Below are 23,447 nucleotides of genomic sequence, written 5' to 3' on the forward strand. Positions count from 1 at the left end.
TTTTAATACAGATGGCGGTGTAGATATTTATATGTTCATACAGATGGCGGTTCAGATATTTCCATTTTCATACAGATGGCGGTGTAGATATTTCCATGTTCATACAGATAGCGGTGTAGTTATTTCCATGCGTAAAGTGATAGCTGTGTAGATATTTTCATGTATATGCAGATAGCTGTGTAGATATTTCCATTTTCATGCAGATAGCGGTGTATATATTTCCATGTTCAAACAGATAGCGGTGTAGATATTTCCATGTTCATACAGATAGCGGTGTATGTATTTCCATGTTCATACAGATAGCGGTGTAGATATTTCCATGTTCATACAGATAGCGGTGTAGATATTTCCATGTTCATACAGATAGCTGTGTAGATATTTCCATGTTCATCCAGATGGCTGTGTAGATATTTCCATGTTCATACAAATAGCGGTGTAGATATTTCCATGTTCATACAGATAGCGGTGTAGATATTTCCATGTTCATACAGATGGGGGTGTAGATATTTCCATTTTCATACAGATGGCTGTGTAGATATTTCCATGTTCATACAGATAGCGGTGTAGATATTTCCATGTTCATACAGATAGCGGTGTAGATATTTCCATGTTCATACAGATGGCTGTGTAGATATTTCCATTTTCATATAGATAGCGGTGTAGTTATTTCCATGTGTAAAGAGATACCTGTGTAGATATTTCCATGTATATGCAGATAGCTGTGTAGCAATTTCCATTTTCATGCAGATAGCGGTGTATATATTTCCCTGTTCAAACCGATAGCGGTGTAGATATTTCCATGTTCATACAGATAGCGGTGTAGATATTTCCATGTTCATACAGATAGCGGTGCTAATATCTCCATGTTTTTACAGGTAGCGGTGAAGATATTTCCATGTTTATACAGATAGCGGTGTAGATATTTCCATGTTTATACAGATAGCGGTGTAGATAACTCCATTTTAATACAGATGGCGGTGTAGATATTTATATGTTCATACAGATGGCGGTTCAGATATTTCCATTTTCATACAGATGGCGGTGTAGATATTTCCATGTTCATACAGATAGCGGTGTAGTTATTTCCGTGCGTAAAGTGATAGCTGTGTAGATATTTCCATGTATATGCAGATAGCTGTGTAGATATTTCCATTTTCATGCAGATAGCGGTGTATATATTTCCATGTTCATACAGATAGCGGTGTAGATATTTCCATGTTCATACAGATAGCGGTGTATGTATTTCCATGTTCATACAGATAGCGGTGTAGATATTTCCATGTTAATCCAGATGGCTGTGTAGATATTTCCATGTTAATACAGATAGCGGTGTAGATATTTCCATGTTCATACAGATAGCGGTGTAGATATTTCCATGTTCATCCAGATGGCTGCGTAGATATATCCATGTTCATACAGATGGCGGAGACGATATTTCCATGTACATACAGATAGCGGTGTAGGTATTTCCATGTTCATACAGATAGCCGTGTAGATATTGCCATGTTCATACCGATAGCGGTGCTGATACATCCATGTTTATACAGGTAGCGGTGTACATATTTCCGTGTTTATACAGATGGCTGTGTAGATATATCCATGTTCATACTGATAGCGGTGTAGATATTTCCATGTTCATACAGATAGCGGTGTATGTATTTCTATGTTCATACAGTTAGCGGTGTATATGTTTCCATTTTCAAGCAGATAGCGGTGTATATACTTCCATGTTCAAACAGTTAGCGGTGTAGATATTTCCATGTTCATAAAGATAGCGGTGTAGATATTTCCATGTTTATACAGATAGCGGTGAAAATGTAGGCATGTTTACAGAGATAGCGGTGTAGATATTTCCATGTTCATCCAGATGGCTGTGTAGATATATCCATGTTCATATAGATGGCGGTGAAAATATTTCCATGTTCATACAGATAGCGGTGTAGATATTTCCATGTTCATACAGATAGCGGTGTAGATATTTCCATGTTCATACAGATAGCGGTGTAGATATATCCATGTTCATCCAGATGGCTGTGTAGATATTTTCATGTTCATACAGATAGTGGTGTAGATATTTCCATGTTCATACAGATAGCGGTGTAGATATTTCCATGTTCATACAGATGGCGGTGTAGATATTTCCATTTTCATACAGATAGCGGTGTAGTTATTTCCATGTGTAAAGAGACACCTGTGTAGATATTTCCATGTATATGCTGATAGCTGTGTACAAATTTCCATTTTCATGCAGACAGCGGTGTATATATTTCCCTGTTCAAACCGATAGCGGTGTAGATATTTCCATGTTCATACAGATAGCGGTGTAGATATTTCCATGTTCATACAGATAGCGGTGCTAATATCTCCATGTTTTTACAGGTAGCCGTGAAGATATTTCCATGTTTATACAGATAGCGGTGTAGATATTTCCATGTTTATACAGATAGCGGTGTAGATATTTCCATGTTTATACAGATAGCGGTGTAGATAACTCCATTTTAATACAGATGGCGGTGTAGATATTTATATGTTCATACAGATGGCGGTTCAGATATTTCCATTTTCATACAGATGGCGGTGTAGATATTTCCATGTTCATACAGATAGCGGTGTAGTTATTTCCATGCGTAAAGTGATAGCTGTGTAGATATTTCCATGTATATGCAGATAGCTGTGTAGATATTTCCATTTTCATGCAGATAGCGGTGTATATATTTCCATGTTCAAACAGATAGCGGTGTAGATATTTCCATGTTCATACAGATAGCGGTGTATGTATTTCCATGTTCATACAGATAGCGGTGTAGATATTTCCAAGTTAATCCAGATGGCTGTGTAGATATTTCCATGTTAATAACGATAGCGGTGTAGATATTTCCATGTTCATACAGATAGCGGTGTAGATATTTCCATGTTCATCCAGATGGCTGCGTAGATATATCCATGTTCATACAGATGGCGGAGACGATATTTCCATGTACATACAGATAGCGGTGTAGATATTTCCATGTTCATACAGATAGCCGTGTAGATATTGCCATGTTCATACCGATAGCGGTGCTGATACTTCCATGCTTATGCAGGTAGCGGTGTACATATTTCCGTGTTTATACAGATGGCTGTGTAGATATATCCATGTTCATACAGATAGCGGTTTAGATATTTCCATGTTCATCCAGATGGCTGTGTAGATATATCCATGTTCATACAGATGGCGGAGAAGATATTTCCATGTTCATACAGATAGCGGTGTAGATATTTCCATGTTCATACAGATAGCGGTGTATGTATTTCCATGTTCATACAGATAGCGGTGTAGATATTTCCATTTTCATGCAGATAGCGGTGTATATATTTCCCTGTTCAAACAGTTATCGGTTTAGATATTTCCATGTTCATAAAGATAGCAGTGTAGATATTTCCATGTTTATACAGATAGCGGTGAAGATGTATGCATGTTTACACAGATAGCCGTGTACATATTTCCATGTTCATCCAGATGGCTGTGTAGATATATCCATGTTCATACAGATAGCGGTGTAGTTATTTCCATGTGTAAAGAGATAGCTGTGTAGATATTTCCATGTATATGCAGATAGCTGTGTAGATATTTCCATTTTCATGCAGATAGCGGTGTAGATATTTCCATGTTCAAACAGATAGCGGTGTAGATATTTCCATGTTCATACAGATAGCGGTGTAGATATTTCCATGTTTATACAGATTGCGGTGAAGATGTATGCATATTTACACAGATAGCGGTGTAGATATTTCCATGTTCATAAAGATTGCGTTGTAGATATTTCCATGTTTATACAGATAGCGGTGAAGATGTATGCATGTTTACACAGATAGCTGTGTTGATATTTCCATCTTCATACAGATAGTGGTGTAGATATTTCCATGTTCATCCAGATGGCTGTGGAGACATATTCATGTTCATTCAGATGGCGGTGAAGATATTTCCATGTTAATACAGATAGCGGTGTTGACATTTCCATGTTCATACAGATAGCGGTGTATATATTTCCATGTACATACAGATGGCTGTGTAGATATATCCATGTTCATACAGATGGCGGTGAAGATATTTCCATGTTCATAGAGATGGCGGTGTAGATATTTCCATATTCATTCCGATAGCGGTGCTGATATTTCCATGTATATACAGGTAGCGGTGTAGATATTTCCATGTTTATACAGATAGCGGTGTAGATATTTCCATGTTTATACACATAGCAGTGTAGATATTTCCATGTTTATACAGATAGCGGCGTAGATATTTCCATCTTTATACAGAAAGCGGTGTAGATATCTCCATCTTAATACAGTTGGCGGTGTAGATATTTATATGTTCATACAGATGGCGTTTCGGATATTTCCATGTTCATACAGATCGCGGTGTAGATATTTCCATGTTCATACAGATAGCGGTGTAGTTATTTACATGTGTAAAGAGATAGCTGTGTAGATATATCCATCTATATGCAGATAGCTGTGTAGATATTTCCATTTTCATGCAGATAGCGGTGTATATATTTCCCTGTTCAAACAGTTAGTGGTGTAGATATTTCCCTGTTCAGAAAGATAGCGGTGTAGATATTTCCATGTTTATACAGATAGCGGTGAAGATGTAAGCATGTTTACACTGATAGCGGTGTAGATATTTCCATGTTCATCCAGATAGCTGTGTAGATATATCTATGTTCATACAGATAGCGGTGTAGATATTTCCATGTTCATACAGACAGTGGTGCAGATATTTCCATGTTAATCCAGATGGCTGTGTAGATATATCCATGTTCATACAGATGGCGGTGAAGATATTTCCATGTTCATACAGATAGCGGTGTAGATATTTCCATGTTTATTCAGATAGCGGCGTAGATATTTCCATGTTCATACAGATAGCGGTGCAGATATTTCCATGTTCATACAGATGACGGTGAAGATATTTCCATGTTAATACAGATAGCGGTGTAGATATTTCCATGTTCAAACAGATAGCGGTGTATGTATTTCCATGTTCATACAGATAGCGGTGTAGATATTTCCATGTTTATACAGATGGCTGTGTAGATATATCCATGTTCATACAGATGGCGGTGTATATATTTCCATGTTCATGCATATAGCGGTTTAGATATTTCCATGTTCATCCAGATGGCTGTGTAGATATATCCATGTTCAAACAGATGGCGGAGAAGATATTTCCATGTTCATACAGATGGCGGTGTAGATATTTCCATGTTCATACAGATAGCGGTGTAGATATTTCCATGTTCATACAGATAGCGGTGTAGATATTTCCATGTTCATACAGATAGCGGTGTATGTATTTCCATGTTCATACAGATAGCGGTGTAGATATTTCCATTTTCATGCAGATAGCGGTGTCTATATTTCCCTGTTCAAACAGTGAGCGGTTTAGATATTTCCATGTTCATCAAGATAGCGGTGTAGATATTTCCATGTTTATACAGATAGCGGTGAAGATGTATGCATGTTTACACAGATAGCGGTGTAGTTATTTCCATGTTCATCCAGATGGCTGTGTAGATATATCCATGTTCCTACAGATGGCGGTGAAGATATTTCCATGTTCATACAGATAGCGGTGTAGATATTTCCATGTTCATACAGATAGCGGTGTAGATATTTCCATGTTCATACAGATGGCGGTGTAGATATTTCCATTTTCATACAGATAGCGGTGTAGTTATTTCCATGCGTAAAGTGATAGCTGTGTAGATATTTTCATGTATATGCAGATAGCTGTGTAGATATTTCCATTTTCATGCAGATAGCGGTGTATATATTTCCATGTTCAAACAGATAGCGGTGTAGATATTTCCATGTTCATACAGATAGCGGTGTATGTATTTCCATGTTCATACAGATAGCGGTGTAGATATTTCCAAGTTAATCCAGATGGCTGTGTAGATAATTCCATGTTAATACAGATAGCGGTGTAGATATTTCCATGTTCATACAGATAGCGGTGTAGATATTTCCATGTTCATCCAGATGGCTTCGTAGATATATCCATGTTCATACAGATGGCGGAGACGATATTTCCATGTACATACAGATAGCGGTGTAGATATTTCCATGTTCATACAGATAGCCGTGTAGATATTGCCATGTTCATACCGATAGCGGTGCTGATACTTCCATGTTTATACAGGTAGCGGTGTACATATTTCCGTGTTTATACAGATGGCTGTGTAGATATATCCATGTTCATACAGATAGCGGTGTAGATATTTCCATGTTCATACAGATAGCGGTGTAGATATTTCCATGTTCATACAGACAGCGGTGTATGTATTTCCATGTTCATACAGTTAGCGGTGTATATGTTTCCATTTTCAAGCAGATAGCGGTGTATGTACTTCCATGTTCAAACAGTTAGCGGTGTAGATATTTCCATGTTCATAAAGATAGCGGTGTAGATATTTCCATGTTTATACAGATAGCGGTGAAAATGTAGGCATGTTTACACAGATAGCGGTGTAGATATTTCCATGTTCATCCAGATGGCTGTGTAGATATATCCGTGTTCATATAGATGGCGGTGAAAATATTTCCATGTTCATACAGATAGCGGTGTAGATATTTCCATGTTCATACAGATAGCGGTGTAGATATTTCCATGTTCATACAGATAGCGGTGTAGATATTTCCATGTTCATCCAGATGGCTGTGTAGACATTTCCATGTTCATACAGATAGCGGTGTAGATATTTCCATGTTCATACAGATAGCGGTGTAGATATTTCCATGTTCATACAGATGGCGGTGTAGATATTTCCATTTTCATACAGATAGCGGTGTAGTTATTTCCATGTGTAAAGAGATACCTGTGTAGATATTTCCATGTATATGCAGATAGCTGTGTAGCAATTTGCATTTTCATGCAGACAGCGGTGTATATATTTCCCTGTTCAAACCGATAGCGGTGTAGATATTTCCATGTTCATACAGATAGCGGTGTAGATATTTCCATGTTCATACAGATAGCGGTGCTAATATCTCCATGTTTTTACAGGTAGCGGTGAAGATATTTCCATGTTTATACAGATAGCGGTGTAGATATTTCCATGTTTATACAGATAGCGGTGTAGATATTTCCATGTTTATACAGATAGCGGTGTAGATAACTCCATTTTAATACAGATGGCGGTGTAGATATTTATATGTTCATACAGATGGCGGTTCAGATATTTCCATTTTCATACAGATGGCGGTGTAGATATTTCCATGTTCATACAGATAGCGGTGTAGTTATTTCCATGCGTAAAGTTATAGCTGTGTAGATATTTCCATGTATATGCAGATAGCTGTGTAGATATTTCCATTTTCATGCAGATAGCGGTATATATATTTCCATGTTCAAACAGATAGCGGTGTAGATATTTCCATGTTCATAAAGATAGCGGTGTATGTATTTCCATGTTCATACAGATAGCGGTGTAGATATTTCCAAGTTAATCCAGATGGCTGTGTAGATATTTCCATGTTAATACAGATAGCGGTGTAGATATTTCCATGTTCATACAGATAGCGGTGTAGATATTTCCATGTTCATCCAGATGGCTGCGTAGATATATCCATGTTCATACAGATGGCGGAGACGATATTTCCATGTACATACAGATAGCGGTGTAGATATTTCCATGTTCATACAGATAGCCGTGTAGATATTGCCATGTTCATACCGATAGCGGTGCTGATACTTCCATGTTTATACAGGTAGCGGTGTACATATTTCCGTGTTTATACTGATGGCTGTGTAGATATTTCCATGTTCATACAGATAGAGGTTTAGATATTTCCATGTTCATCCAGATGGCTGTGTAGATATATCCATGTTCATACAGATGGCGGAGAAGATATTTCCATGTTCATACAGATGGCGGTGTAGATATTTCCATGTTCATACAGATAGCGGTGTAGGTATTTCCATGTTCATACAGATAGCGGTGTAGATATTTCCATGTTCATACAGACAGCGGTGTATGTATTACCATGTTCGTACAGACAGCGGTGTAGATATTTCCATTTTCATGCAGATAGCGGTGTATATATTTCCCTGTTCAAACAGTTATCGGTTTAGATATTTCCATGTTCATAAAGATAGCGGTGTCGATATTTCCATTTTTATACAGATAGCGGTGAAGATGTATGCATGTTTACACAGATAGCCGTGTACATATTTCCATGTTCATCCAGATGGCTGTTTAGATATATCCATGTTCATACAGATAGCGGTTTAGTTATTTCCATGTGTAAAGAGATAGCTGTGTAGATATTTCCATGTATATGCAGATAGCTGTGTAGATATTTCCATTTTCATGCAGATAGCGGTGTAGATATTTCCATGTTCAAACAGATAGCGGTGTAGATATTTCCATGTTCATACAGATAGCGGTGTAGATATTTCCATGTTTATACAGATTGCGGTGAAGATGTATGCATATTTACACAGATAGCGGTGTAGATATTTCCATGTTCATAAAGATAGCGGTGTAGATATTTCCATGTTTATACAGATAGCGGTGAAGATGTTTGCATGTTTACACAGATAGCTGTGTTGATATTTCCATCTTCATACAGATAGTGGTGTAGATATTTCCATGTTCATCCAGATGGCTGTGGAGACATATTCATGTTCATTCAGATGGCGGTGAAGATATTTCCATGTTAATACAGATAGCGGTGTAGACATTTCCATGTTCATACAGATAGCGGTGTAGATATTTCCATGTACATACAGATGGCTGTGTAGATATATCCATGTTCATACAGATGGCGGTGAAGATATTTCCATGTTCATAGAGATGGCGGTGTAGATATTTCCATATTCATTCCGATAGCGGTGCTGATATTTCCATGTTTATACAGGTAGCGGTGTAGATATTTCCATGTTTATACAGATAGCGGTGTAGATATTTCCATGTTTATAAACATAGCGGTGTAGATATTTCCATGTTTATACAGATAGCGGCGTAGATATTTCCATCTTTATACAGAAAGCGGTGTAGATATCTCCATCTTAATACAGTTGGCGGTGTAGATATTTATATGTTCATACAGATGGCGGTTCAGATATTTCCATGTTCATACAGATCGCAGTGTAGATATTTCCATGTTCATACAGATAGCGGTGTAGTTATTTACATGTGTAAAGAGATAGCTGTGTAGATATATCCATGTATATGCAGATAGCTGTGTAGATATTTCCATTTTCATGCAGATAGCGGTGTATATATTTCCCTGTTCAAACAGTTAGTGGTGTAGATACTTCCCTGTTCAGAAAGATAGCGGTGTAGATATTTCCATGTTTATACAGATAGCGGTGAAGATGTATGCATGTTTACACTGATAGCGGTGTAGATATTTCCATGTTCATCCAGATAGCTGTGTAGATATATCTATGTTCATACAGATAGCGGTGTAGATATTTCCATGTTCATACAGATAGCGGTGCAGATATTTCCATGTTAATCCAGATGGCTGTGTAGATATATCCATGTTCATACAGATGGCGGTGAAGATATTTCCATGTTCATACAGATAGCGGTGTAGATATTTCCATGTTTATTCAGATAGCGGCGTAGATATTTCCATGTTCATACAGATAGCGGTGCAGATATTTCCATGTTCATAAAGATGACGGTGAAGATATTTCCATGTTCATACAGATAGCGGTGTAGATATTTCCATGTTCAAACAGATAGCGGTGTATGTATTTCCATGTTCATACAGATAGCGGTGTAGATATTTCCATTTTCATGCAGATAGCGGTGTATATATTTCCCTGTTCAATCAGTTAGTGGTGTATATATTTCCATGTTCATAAAGATAGCGGTGTAGATATTTCCATGTTTATATAGATAGCGGTGTAGTTATTTCCATGTGTAAAGAGATAGCTGTGTAGGTATTTCCATGTATTTGCAGATTGCTGTGCAGATATTTCCATTTTCATGCAGATAGCGGTGTAGATATTTCCATGTTCAAACAGATAGCCTTGTAAACATTTCCATATTCATACAGATAGCGGTGTAGATATTTCCATGTTTATACAGATGGCTGTGTAGATATATCCATGTTCATACAGATGGCGGTGTAGATATTTCCATGTTCATGCATATAGCGGTTTAGATATTTCCATGTTCATCCAGATGGCTGTGTAGATATATCCACGTTCAAACAGATGGCGGTGTAGATATTTCCATGTTCATACAGATAGCGGTGTAGATATTTCCATGTTCATACAGATAGCGGTGTATGTATTTCCATGTTCATACAGATAGCGGTGTAGATATTTCCATTTTCATGCAGATAGCGGTGTCTATATTTCCCTGTTCAAACAGTGAGCGGTTTAGATATTTCCATGTTCATAAAGATAGCGGTGTAGATATTTCCATGTTTATACAGATAGCGGTGAAGATGTATGCATGTTTACACAGATAGCGGTGTAGTTATTTCCATGTTCATCCAGATGGCTGTGTAGATATATCCATGTTCCTACAGATGGCGGTGAAGATATTTCCATGTTCATACAGATAGCGGTGTAGATATTTCCATGTTCATACAGATAGCGGTGCTGATATTTCCATGTTTTTACAGGTAGCGGTGAAGCTATTTCCATGTTTATACAGATAGTGGTGTAGATATTTCCATGTTTATACAGATAGCGGTGCAGATAACTCCATCTTAATACAGATGGCGGTGTAGATATTTATATGTTCATACAGATGCCGGTTCAGATATTTCCATTTTCATACAGATGGCGGTGTAGATGTTTCCATGTTCATACAGATAGCGGTGTAGTTATTTCCATGTGTAAAGAGATAGCTGTGTAGATATTTCCATGTATATGCAGATAGCTGTGTAGATATTTCCATTTTCATGCAGATAGCGGTGTATATATTTCCCTGTTCAAACAGTTAGCGGTGTAGATATATCCATGTTCATACAGATAGCGGTGTAGATATTTCCATGTTCATACAGATAGCGGTGCGGATATTTCCATGTTCATCCAGATGGCTGTGTAGATATATCCATGTTCATACAGATGGCGGAGAAGATATTTCCATGTTCATACAGATAGCGGTGTAGATATTTCCATGTTCATACAGAAAGCGGTGTAGATATTTCCATGTTCAAACAGATAGCGGTGTATGTATTTCCATGTTCATACAGATAGCGGTGTAGATATTTCCATTTTCAAGCAGATAGCGGTGTATATATTTCCATGTTCAAACAGTTAGCGGTGTAGATATTTCCATGTTCATAAAGATAGCGGTGTAGATATTTCCATGTTTATACAGATCGCGGTGAAAATGTATGCATATTTACACAGATAGCGGCGTAGATATTTCCAGGTTCATCCAGATGGCTGTGTAGATATATCCATGTTCATACCGATGGCGGTGAAGGTATTTCCATGTTCATACAGATAGCGGTGTGGATATTTCCATGTTCATACAGATAGCCGTGTAGATATTGCCATGTTCATACCGATAGCGGTGCTGATACTTCCATGTTTATACAGGTAGCTGTGTACATATTTCCATGTTTATACAGAAAGCGGTGTAGATATTTCCATGTTCATACAGATAGCTGTTTAGATATTTCCATGTTCATCCAGATGGCTGTGTAGATATATCCATGTTCATGCAGATGGCGGAGAAGATATTTCCATGTTCATACAGATGGCGGTGTAGATATTTCCATGTTCATACAGATAGCGGTGTAGGTATTTCCATGTTCATACAGATAGCGGTGTAGATATTTCCATGTTCATACAGATAGCGGTGTATGTATTTCCATGTTCATACAGATATCGGTGTAGATATTTCCATGTTCATACAGATAGCGGTGCTGATATTTCCATGTTTTTACAGGTAGCGGTGAAGATATTTCCATGTTTATACAGATAGCGGTGTAGATATTTCCATGTTTATACAGATAGCGGTGTAGATATTTCCATGTTTATACAGATAGCGGTGTAGATATCTCCATCTTAATACAGATGGCGGTGTAGATATTTATATGTTCATACAGATGGCGGTTCAGATATTTCCATTTTCATACAGATGGCGGTGTAGATATTTCCATGTTCATACAGATAGCGGTGTAGTTATTTCCATGTGTAAAGAGATAGCTGTGTAGATATTTCCATGTATATGCCGATAGCTGTGTAGATATTTCAATTCTCATGCAGATAGCGGTGTAGATATTTCCCTGTTCAAACAGTTAGCGGTGTTGATATTTCCATGTTCAGAAAGATAGCGGTGTAGATATTTCCATGTTTATACAGATAGCGGTGAAGATGTATGCATGTTTACACAGATAGCGGTGTAGATATTTCCATTTTCATCCAGAAGGCTGTGTAGATATATCCATGTTCATACAGATAGCGGTGTAGATATTTCCATGTTCATACAGATAGCGGTGCAGATATTTCCATGTTCATCCAGATGGCTGTGTAGATATATTCATGTTCATACTGATGACGGTGAAGATATTTCCATGTTCATACAGAAAGCGGTGTAGATATTTCCATGTTCAAACAGATAGCGGTGTATGTATTTCCAAGTTCAAACAGTTAGCGGTGTAGATATTTCCATGTTCATAAAGATAGCGGTGTAGATATTTCCATGTTTATACAGATAGCGGTGAAAATGTATGCATGTTTACTCAGATAGCGGTGCAGATATTTCCATGTTCATCCAGATGGCTGTGTAGATATATTCATGTTCATACTGATGACGGTGAAGATATATCCATGTTCATACAGATGGCGGTGAAGATATTTCCATGTTCATACAGATAGCGGTGTAGATATTTCCATGTTCATACAGATAGCGGTGTTTGTATTTCCATGTTCATACAGATAGCGGTGTAGATATTTCCATGTTCATCCAGATGGCTCTGTAGGTATTTCCATGTTCATACAGATAGCGGCGTAGATATTTCCATGTTCATACAGATAGCGGTGTAGATATTTCCATGTTCATCCAGATGGCTGCGTAGATATATCCATGTTCATACAGATGGCGGTGAAGATATTTCCATGTACATACAGATAGCGGTGTAGATATTTCCATGTTCATACAGATAGCCGTGTAGATATTGCCATGTACATACGATAGCGGTGCTGATACTTCCATGTTTTTACAGGTAGCGGTGTACATATTACCGTGTTTATAAAGATGGCTGTGTAGATATATCCATGTTCATACAGATGGCGGTGTAGATATTTCCATGTTCATACAGATAGCGGTTTAGATATTTCCATGTTCATCCAGATGGCTGTGCAGATATATCCATGTTCATACAGATGGCGGAGAAGATATTTCCATGTTCATACAGATGGCGGTGTAGATATTTCCATGTTCATACAGATAGCGGTGTATGTATTTCCATGTTCATACAGATAGCGGTGTAGATATTTCCATTTTCATGCAGATAGCGGTGTATATATTTCCCTGTTCAAACAGTTATCGGTTTAGATATTTCCATGTTCATAAAGACAGCGGTGTAGATATTTCCATGTTTATACAGATAGCGGTGAAGATGTATGCATGTTTACACAGATTGCCGTGTACATATTTCCATGTTCATCCAGATGGCTGTGTAGATATATCCATGTTCATACAGATGGCGGTGAAGATATTTCCATGTTCATACAGATAGCGGTGTAGATATTTCCATGTTCATACAGATAGCGGTGCTGATATTTCCATGTTCATACAGGTAGCGGTGTAGATATTTCCATGTTTATACAGATAGCGGTGTAGATATTTCCATGTTTATACAGATAGCGGTGTAGATATTTCCATGTTGATACAGATAGCGGTGTAGATATCTCCATCTTAATACAGATGGCGGTGTAGATATTTATATGTTCATACAGATGGCGGTGCAGATATTTCCATGTTCATACAGATGGCGGTGTAGATATTTCCATGTTCATACAGATAGCGGTGTAGTTATTTCCATGTGTAAAGAGATACCTGTGTAGATGTTTCCATGTATATGCAGATAGCTGTGTAGCAATTTCCATTTTCATGCAGACAGCGGTGTATATATTTCCCTGTTCAAACAGATAGCGGTGTAGATATTTCCATGTTCATACAGATAGCGGTGTAGATATTTCCATGTTCATACAGATTGCGGTGTAGATATTTCCATGTTCATACTGATAGAGGTGCTGAAATTTCCATGTTTATACAGGTAGCGGTGGAGCTATTTCCATGTTTATACAGATAGCGGTGTAGATATTTCCATGTTTATACAGATAGCGGTGTAGGTATTTCCATGTTTATACAGATAGCGGTGTAGATATCTCCATCTTAATACAGATGGCGGTGTATATATTTATCTGTTCATACAGATGGCGGTGCAGATATTTCCATGTTCATACAGATGGCGGTGTAGATATTTCCATGTTCATACAGATAGCGGTGTAGTTATTTCCATGTGTAAAGAGATACCTGTGTAGATATTTCCATGTATATGCAGATAGCTGTGTAGCAATTTCCATTTTCATGCAGACAGCGGTGTATATATTTCCCTGTTCAAACAGATAGCGGTGTAGATATTTCCATGTTCATACAGATAGCGGTGTAGATATTTCCATGTTCATACAGATTGCGGTGTAGATATTTCCATGTTCATACAGATAGCGGTGCTGAAATTTCCATGTTTATACAGGTAGCGGTGAAGCTATTTCCCTGTTTATACAGATAGCGGTGTAGATATTTCCATGTTTATACAGATAGCGGTGTAGATATTTCCATGTTTATACAGATAGCGGTGTAGATATCTCCATTTTAATACAGATGGCGGTGTAGATATTTATATGTTCATACAGATGGCGGTTCAGAGATTTCCATTTTCATACAGATGGCGGTGTAGATATTTCCATGTTCATACAGATAGCGGTGTAGATATTTCCATGTGTGGAGAGATAGCTGTGTAGATATTTCCATGTATATGCAGATAGCTGTGTAGATATTTCCATTCTCATGCAGATAGCGGTGTATATATTTCCCTGTTCAAACAGTTAGCGGTGTAGATATTTCCATGTTCAGAAAGATAGCGGTGTAGATATTTCCATGTTTATACAGATAGCGGTGAAGATGTATGCATGTTTACACAGATAGCGGTGTAGATATTTCCATGTTCATCCAGATGGCTGTGTAGATATATCCATGTTCATACAGATAGCGGTGTAGATATTTCCATGTTCATACAGATAGAGGTGCAGATATTTCCATGTTCATCCAGATGGCTGTGTAGATATATCCATGTTCATACAGATCGCGGTGAAGATATTTCCATGTTCATACAGATAGCGTTGTAGATATTTCCATGTTCATAAAGAAAGCGGTGTAGATATTTCCATGTTCCAACAGATAGCGGTGTATGTATTTCCATGTTCATACAGATAGCGGTGTAGATATTTCCATTTTCAAGCAGATAGCGGTGTATATATTTCCATGCTCAAACAGTTAGCGGTGTAGATATTTCCATGTTCATAAAGATAGCGGTGTAGATATTTCCATGTTTATACAGATAGCGGTGAAAATGTATGCATGTTTACACAGATAGCGGTGTAGATATTTCCATGTTCATCCAGATGGCTGTGTAGATATATCCATGTTCACACAGATGGCAGTGAAGATATTTCCATGTTCATACAGATAGCGGTGTAGATATTTCCATGTTCATACAGATAGCGGTGTAGATATTTCCATGTTCATACAGACAGCGGTGTATGTATTTCCATGTTCATACAGATAGCGGTGTAGTTATTTCCATGTTAATCCAGATGGCTGTGTAGATATTTCCATGTTCATACAGATAGCGGTGTAGATATTTCCATGTTCAAACAGTTAGCGGTGTAGATATTTCCATGTTCATAAAGATAGCGGTGTAGTTATTTCCATGTTTATACAGATAGCGGTGAAAATGTATGCATGTTTACACAGATAGCGGTGTAGATATTTCCATGTTCATCCAGATGGCTGTGTAGATATATCCATGTTCATACAGATGGCGGTGTAGATATTTCCATGTTCATACAGATAGCGGTTTAGATATTTCCATGTTCATCCAGATGGCTGTGCAGATATATCCATGTTCATACAGATGGCGGAGAAGATATTTCCATGTTCATACAGATGGCGGTGTAGATATTTCCATGTTCATACAGATAGCGGTGTAGGTATTTCCATGTTCATACAGATAGCGGTGTAGATATTTCCATGTTCATACAGATAGCGGTGTAGATATTTCCATGTTCATACAGATAGCGGTGTAGATATTTCCATGTTCATCCAGATGGCTGAGTAGATATATCCATGTTCATCCAGATGGCTGAGTAGATATATCCATGTTCATACAGATGGCGGTGAAGATATTTCCATGTACATGCAGATAGCGGTGTAGATATTTCCATGTTCATACAGATAGCCGTGTAGATATTGCCATGTTCATACCGATAGCCGTGCTGAAACTTCCATGTTTATACAGGTAGCGGTGTACATATTTCCGTGTTTATACAGATGGCTGTGTAGATATATCCATGTTCATACAGATGGCGGTGTAGATATTTCCATGTTCATACAGATAGCGGTTTAGATATTTCCATGTTCATCCAGATGGCTGTGTAGATATATCCATGTTCATACAGATGGCGGAGAAGATATTTCCATGTTCATACAGATGGCGGTGTAGATATTTCCATGTTCATACAGATAGCGGTGTAGATATTTCCATGTTCATACAGATAGCGGTGTAGATATTTCCATGTTCATACAGATAGCGGTGTATGTATTTCCATGTTCATACAGATAGCGGTGTAGATATTTCCATTTTTATGCAGATAGCGGTGTATATATTTCCCTGTTCAAACAGTTAGCGGTTTAGATATTTCCATGTTCATAAAGATAGCGGTGTAGATATTTCCATGTTTATACAGATAGCGGTGAAAATGTATGCATGTTTACACAGATAGCGTTGTAGATATTTCCATGTTCATCCAGAATGCTGTGTAGATATATCCATCTTCATACAGATGGCGGTGAAGATATTTCCATGTTCATACAGATAGCGGTGTAGATATTTCCATGTTCATACAGAAAGCGGTGTAGATATTTCCATGTTCAAACAGATAGCGGTGCTGATATTTCCATGTTTATTCAGATAGCGGTGTAGATATTTCCATCTTCACACAGATAGCGGTGCTGATATTTCCATGTTTATTCAGATAGCGGTGTAGATATTTCCATGTTGATACAGATAGCAGTGTAGATATCTCCATGTTAATACAGAAAGCGGTGTAGATATTTCCATGTTCAAACAGATAGCGGTGTAGATATTTCCATGTTCATACAGAAAGCGGTGTAGATATTTCCATGTTCACACAGATAGCGGTGCTGATATTTCCATGTTTATTCAGATAGCGGTGTAGATATTTCCATGTTGATACAGATAGCGGTGTAGATATCTCCATCTTAATACAGATGGCGGTGTAGATATTTATATGTTCATACAGATGGCCGTGCAGATATTTCCATGTTCATACAGATGGCGGTGTAGATATTTCCATGTTCATACAGATAGCGGTGTAGTTATTTCCATGTGTAAAGAGATACCTGTGTAGATATTTCCATGTATATGCAGATAGCTGTGTAGCAATTTACATTTTCATGCAGATAGCGGTGTATATATTTCCCTGTTCAAACAGATAGCGGTGTAGATATTTCCATGTTCATACAGATAGCGGTGTAGATATTTCCATGTACATACAGATTGCGTTGTAGATATTTCCATGTTCATACAGATAGCGGTGCTGATATTTCCATGTTTTTACTGTAGCGGTGAAGCTATTTCCATGTTTATACAGATAGTGCTGTAGATATTTCCATGTTTATACAGATAGCGGTGTAGATATTTCCATGTTTATGCAGATAGCGGTGTAGATATCTCGATCTTAATACAGATGGCAGTGAAGATATTTATATGTTCATACAGATGGCGGTTCAGATATTTCCATTTTCATACAGATGGCGGTGTAGATATTTCCATGTTCATACAGATAGCGGTGTAGTTATTTCCATGTGTAAAGAGATAGCTGTGTAGATATTTCCATGTATATGCAGATAGCTGTGTAGATATTTCAATTCTCATGCAGATAGCGGTGTATATATTTCCCTGTTCAAACAGTTAGCGGTGTTGATATTTCCATGTTTATACAGATAGCGGTGAAGATGTATGCATGTTTACACAGATAGCGGTGTAGATATTTCCATGTTCATCCAGATGGCTGTGTAGATATATCCATGTTCATACAGATAGCGGTGTAGGTATTTCCATGTTCATACACATAGCGGTGCAGATATTTCCATGTTCATCCAGATGGCTGTGTAGATATATCCATGTTCATACACATGACGGTGAAGATATATCCATGTTCATACAGATAGCGGTGTAGATATTTCCATGTTCATACAGAAAGCGGTGTAGATATTTCCATGTTCGAACAGATAGCGGTGTATGTATTTCCATGTTCATACAGATAGCGGTGTAGATATTTCCTTTTTCAAGCAGATTGCGGTGTATATATTTCCAAGTTCAAACAGTTAGCGGTGTAGATATTTCCATGTTCATAAAGATAGCGGTTTAGATATTTCCATGTTTATACAGATAGCAGTGAAAATGTATGCATGTTTACACAGATAGCGGTGTAGATATTTCCATGTTCATCCAGATGGCTGTGTAGATATATCCATGTTCATACAGATGGCGGCGAAGAGATTTCCATGTTCATACAGATAGCGGTGTAGATATTTCCATGTTCATACAGATAGCGGTGTAGATATTTCCATGTTCATACAGATAGCCGTGTAGATATTGCCATGTACATACCGATAGCGGTGCTGATACTTCCATGTTTATACAGGTAGCGGTGTACATATTTCCGTGATTATAAAGATGGCTGTGTAGATATATCCATGTTCATACAGATGGCGGTGTAGATATTTCCATGTTCATACAGATAGCGGTTTAGATATTTCCATGTTCATCCAGATGGCTGTGTAGATATATCCATGTTCATACAGATGGCGGAGAAGATATTTCCATGTTCATACAGATGGCGGTGTAGATATTTCCATGTTCATTCAGATAGCGGTGTAGGTATTTCCATGTTGATGCAGATAGCGGTGTAGATATTTCCATGTTCATACAGATAGCGGTGTATGTATTTCCATGTTCATACAGATAGCGGTGTAGATATTTCCATTTTCATGCAGACAGCGGTGTATATATTTCCCTGTTCAAACAGTTATCGGTTTAGATATTTCCATGTTCATAAAGATAGCGGTGTAGATATTTCCATGTTTATACAGATAGCGGTGAACATGTATGCATGTTTACACAGATAGCCGTGTACATATTTCCATGTTCATCCAGATGGCTGTGTAGATATATCCATGTTCATACAGATGGCGGTGAAGATATTTCCATGTTCATACAGATAGCGGTGTAGATATTTCCATGTTCATACAGATAGCGGTGATGATATTTCCATGTTCATACAGGTAGCGGTGTAGATATTTCCATGTTTATACAGATAGCGGTGTCGATATTTCCATGTTTATACAGATAGCGGTGTAGATATTTCCATGTAGATACAGATAGCGGTGTAGATATCTCCATATTAACACAGATGGCGGTGTATTTATTTATATGTTCATACAGATGGCGGTACAGATATTTCCATGTTCATACAGATGGCGGTGTAGATATTTCCAAGTTCATACAGATAGCGGTGTAGTTATTTCCATGTGTAAAGAGATACCTGTGTAGATATTTCCATGTATATGCAGATAGCTGTGTAGCAATTTCCATTTTCATGCAGACAGCGGTGTATATATTTCCCTGTTCAAACAGATAGCGGTGTAGATATTTCCATGTTCATACAGATAGCGGTGTAGATATTTCCATGTTCATACAGATTGCGGTGTAGATATTTCCATGTTCATACAGATAGCGGTGCTGAAATTTCCATGTTTATACAGGTAGCGGTGAAGTTTTTCCATGTTTATACAGATAGCGGTGTAGATATTTCCATGTTTATAGAGAAAGCGGTGTAGATATTTCCATGTTGATACAGATAGCGGTGTAGATATCTCCATTTTAATATAGATGGCGGTGTCGATATTTATATGTTCATACAGATGGCGGTTCAGAGAATTCCATTTTCATACAGATAGCGGTGTAGATATTTCCATGTTCATACAGATAGCGGTGTAGTTATTTCCATGTGTAGAGAGATAGCTGTGTAGATATTTCCATGTTTATGCAGATAGCTGTGTAGATATTTCCATTTTCATGCAGATAGCGGTGTATATATTTCCCTGTTCAGACAGTTAGCGGTGTAGATATTTCCATGTTCAGAAAGATAGCGGTGTAGATATTTCCATGTTTATATAGATAGCAGTGAAGATGTATGCATGTTTACACAGATAGCGGTGTACATATTTCCATGTTCATCTAGATGGCTGTGTAGATATATCCATGTTCATACAGATAGCGGTGTAGATATTTCCATGTTCATACAGATAGCGGTGTAGATATTTCCATGTTCATCCAGATGGCTGTGTAGATATATCCATGTTCATACAGATGGCGGTGAAGATATTTCCATGTTCCTACAGATAGCGTTGTAGATATTTCTATGTTCATAAAGAAAGCGGTGTAGATATTTCAATGTTCAAACAGATAGCGGTGTATGTATTTCCATGTTCATACAGATAGCGGTGTAGATATTACCATTTTCAAGCAGATAGCGGTGTATATATTTCCATGTTCAAACAGTTAGCGGTGTAGATATTTCCATGTTCATAAAGATAGCGGTGTAGATATTTCCATGTTTATACAGATAGCGGTGAAAATGTATGCATGTTTACACAGATAGCGGTGTAGATATTTCCATGTTCATCCAGATGGCTGTGTAGATATATCCATGTTCATACAGATGGCGGTGAAGATATTTCCATGTTCATACAGATAGCGGTGTAGATATTTCCATGTTCATACAGATAGCGGTGTAGATATTTCCATGTTCATACAGACAGCGGTGTATGTATTTCCATGTTCATACAGATAGCGGTGTAGATATTTCCATGTTAATCCAGATGGCAGTGTAGATATTTCCATGTTCATACAGATAGCGGTGTAGATATTTCCATGTTCATACAGATAGCGGTGTAGATATTTCCATGTTCATCCAGATGGCTGAGTAGATATATCCATGTTCATACAGATGGCGGTGAAGATATTTCCGTGTACATACAGATAGCGGTGTAGATATTTCCATGTTCATACAGATAGCCGTGTAGATATTGCCATGTTCATACCGATAGCCGTGCTGAAACTTCCATGTTTATACAGGTAGCGGTGTACATATTTCCGTGCTTATACAGATGGCTGTGTAGATATATCCATGTTCATACAGATGGCGGTGTAGATATTTCCACGTTCATACAGATAGCAGTTTAGATATTTCCATGTTCATCCAGATGGCTGTGTAGATATATCCATGTTCATACAGATGGTGGAGAAGATATTTCCATGTTCATACAGATGGCGGTGTAGATATTTCCATGTTCATACAGATAGCGGTGTAGATATTTCCATGTTCATACAGATAGCGGTTTAGATATTTCCATGTTCATACAGATAGCAGTGTATGTATTTCCATGTTCATACAGATAGCGGTGTAGATATTTCCATTTTTATGCAGATAGCGGTGTATATATTTCCCTGTTCAAACAGTTAGCGGTTTAGATATTTCCATGTTCATAAAGATAGCGGTGTAGATATTTCCATGTTTATACAGATAGCGGTGAAGATGTATGCATGTTTGCGCAGATAGCCGTGTACATATTTCCATGTTCATCCAGATGGCTGTGTAGATATATCCATGTTCATACAGATGGCGGTGAAGATATTTCCATGTTCATACAGATCGCGGTGTAGATATTTCCATGTTCATACAGATAGCGGTGCTGATATTTCCATGTTCATACAGGTAGCGGTGTAGATATTTCCATGTTGATACATATAGCAGTGTAGATATCTCCATCTTAATACAGATGGCGGTGTAGATATTTCCATGTTCATACAGAAAGCGGTGTAGATATTTCCATGTTGAAACAGATAGCGGTGTATGTATTTCCATGTTCATACAGTTAGCGGTGTATATATTTCCATTTTCAAGCAGATAGCGGTGTATATACTTCCATGTTCAAACAGTTAGCGGTGTAGATATTTCCATGTTCATAAAGATAGCGGTGTACATATTTCCATGTTTATACAGATAGCGGTGAAAATGTAGGCATGTTTACACAGATAGCGGTGTAGATATTTCCATGTTCATCCAGATGGCTGTGTAGATATATCCATGTTCATATAGATGGCGGTGAAAATATTTCCATGTTCATACAGATAGCGGTGTATGTATTTCCATGTTCATACAGATAGCGGTGTAGATATTTCCAAGTTCATACAGATAGCGGTGTAGATATTTCCATGTTCATCCAGATGGCTGTGTAGATATTTCCATGTTCATACAGATAGCGGTGTAGATATTTCCATGTTCATACAGATAGCGGTGTAGATATTTCCATGTTCATACAGATGGCGGTGTAGATATTTCCATTTTCATACAGATAGCTGTGTAGTTATTTCCATGTGTAAAGAGATACCTGTGTAGATATTTCCAAGTATATGCAGATAGCTGTGTAGCAATTTCTATTTTCATGCAGACAGCGGTGTATATATTTCCCTGTTCAAACCGATAGCGGTGTAGATATTTCCATTTTCATGCACATAGCGGTGTATATATTTCCCTGTTCAGTTAGCGGTGTAGATATTTCCATGTTCATACAGATAGCGGTGTAGATATTTCCATGTTCATACAGATAGCGGTGTAGATATTTCCATGTTCATACAGATAGCGGTGTAGATATTTCCATGTTCGTACAGATAGCGGTGTAGATATTTCCATGTTCATCCAGATGGCTGTGTAGATATATCCATGTTCATACAGATGGCGGAGAAGATATTTCCATGTTCTTACAGATGGCGGTGTAGATATTTCCATGTTCATTCAGATAGCGGTGTAGATATTTCCATGTTCATACAGATGGCGGTGTAGATATTTCCATGTTCACACAGATAGCGGTGTATGTATTTCCATCTTCATACAGATAGCGGTGTAGATATTTCCATTTTCATGCAGATCGCGGTGTATATATTTCCCTGTTCAAACAGTTAGCGGTTTATATATTTCCATGTTCATAAAGATAGCGGTGTAGATATTTCCATGTTTATACAGATAGCGGTGAAGATGTATG

Source organism: Gorilla gorilla, chromosome 4 (assembly GCF_029281585.2).
Source record: "Gorilla gorilla gorilla isolate KB3781 chromosome 4, NHGRI_mGorGor1-v2.1_pri, whole genome shotgun sequence".
Taxonomy (NCBI): Eukaryota; Metazoa; Chordata; class Mammalia; order Primates; family Hominidae; genus Gorilla; species Gorilla gorilla.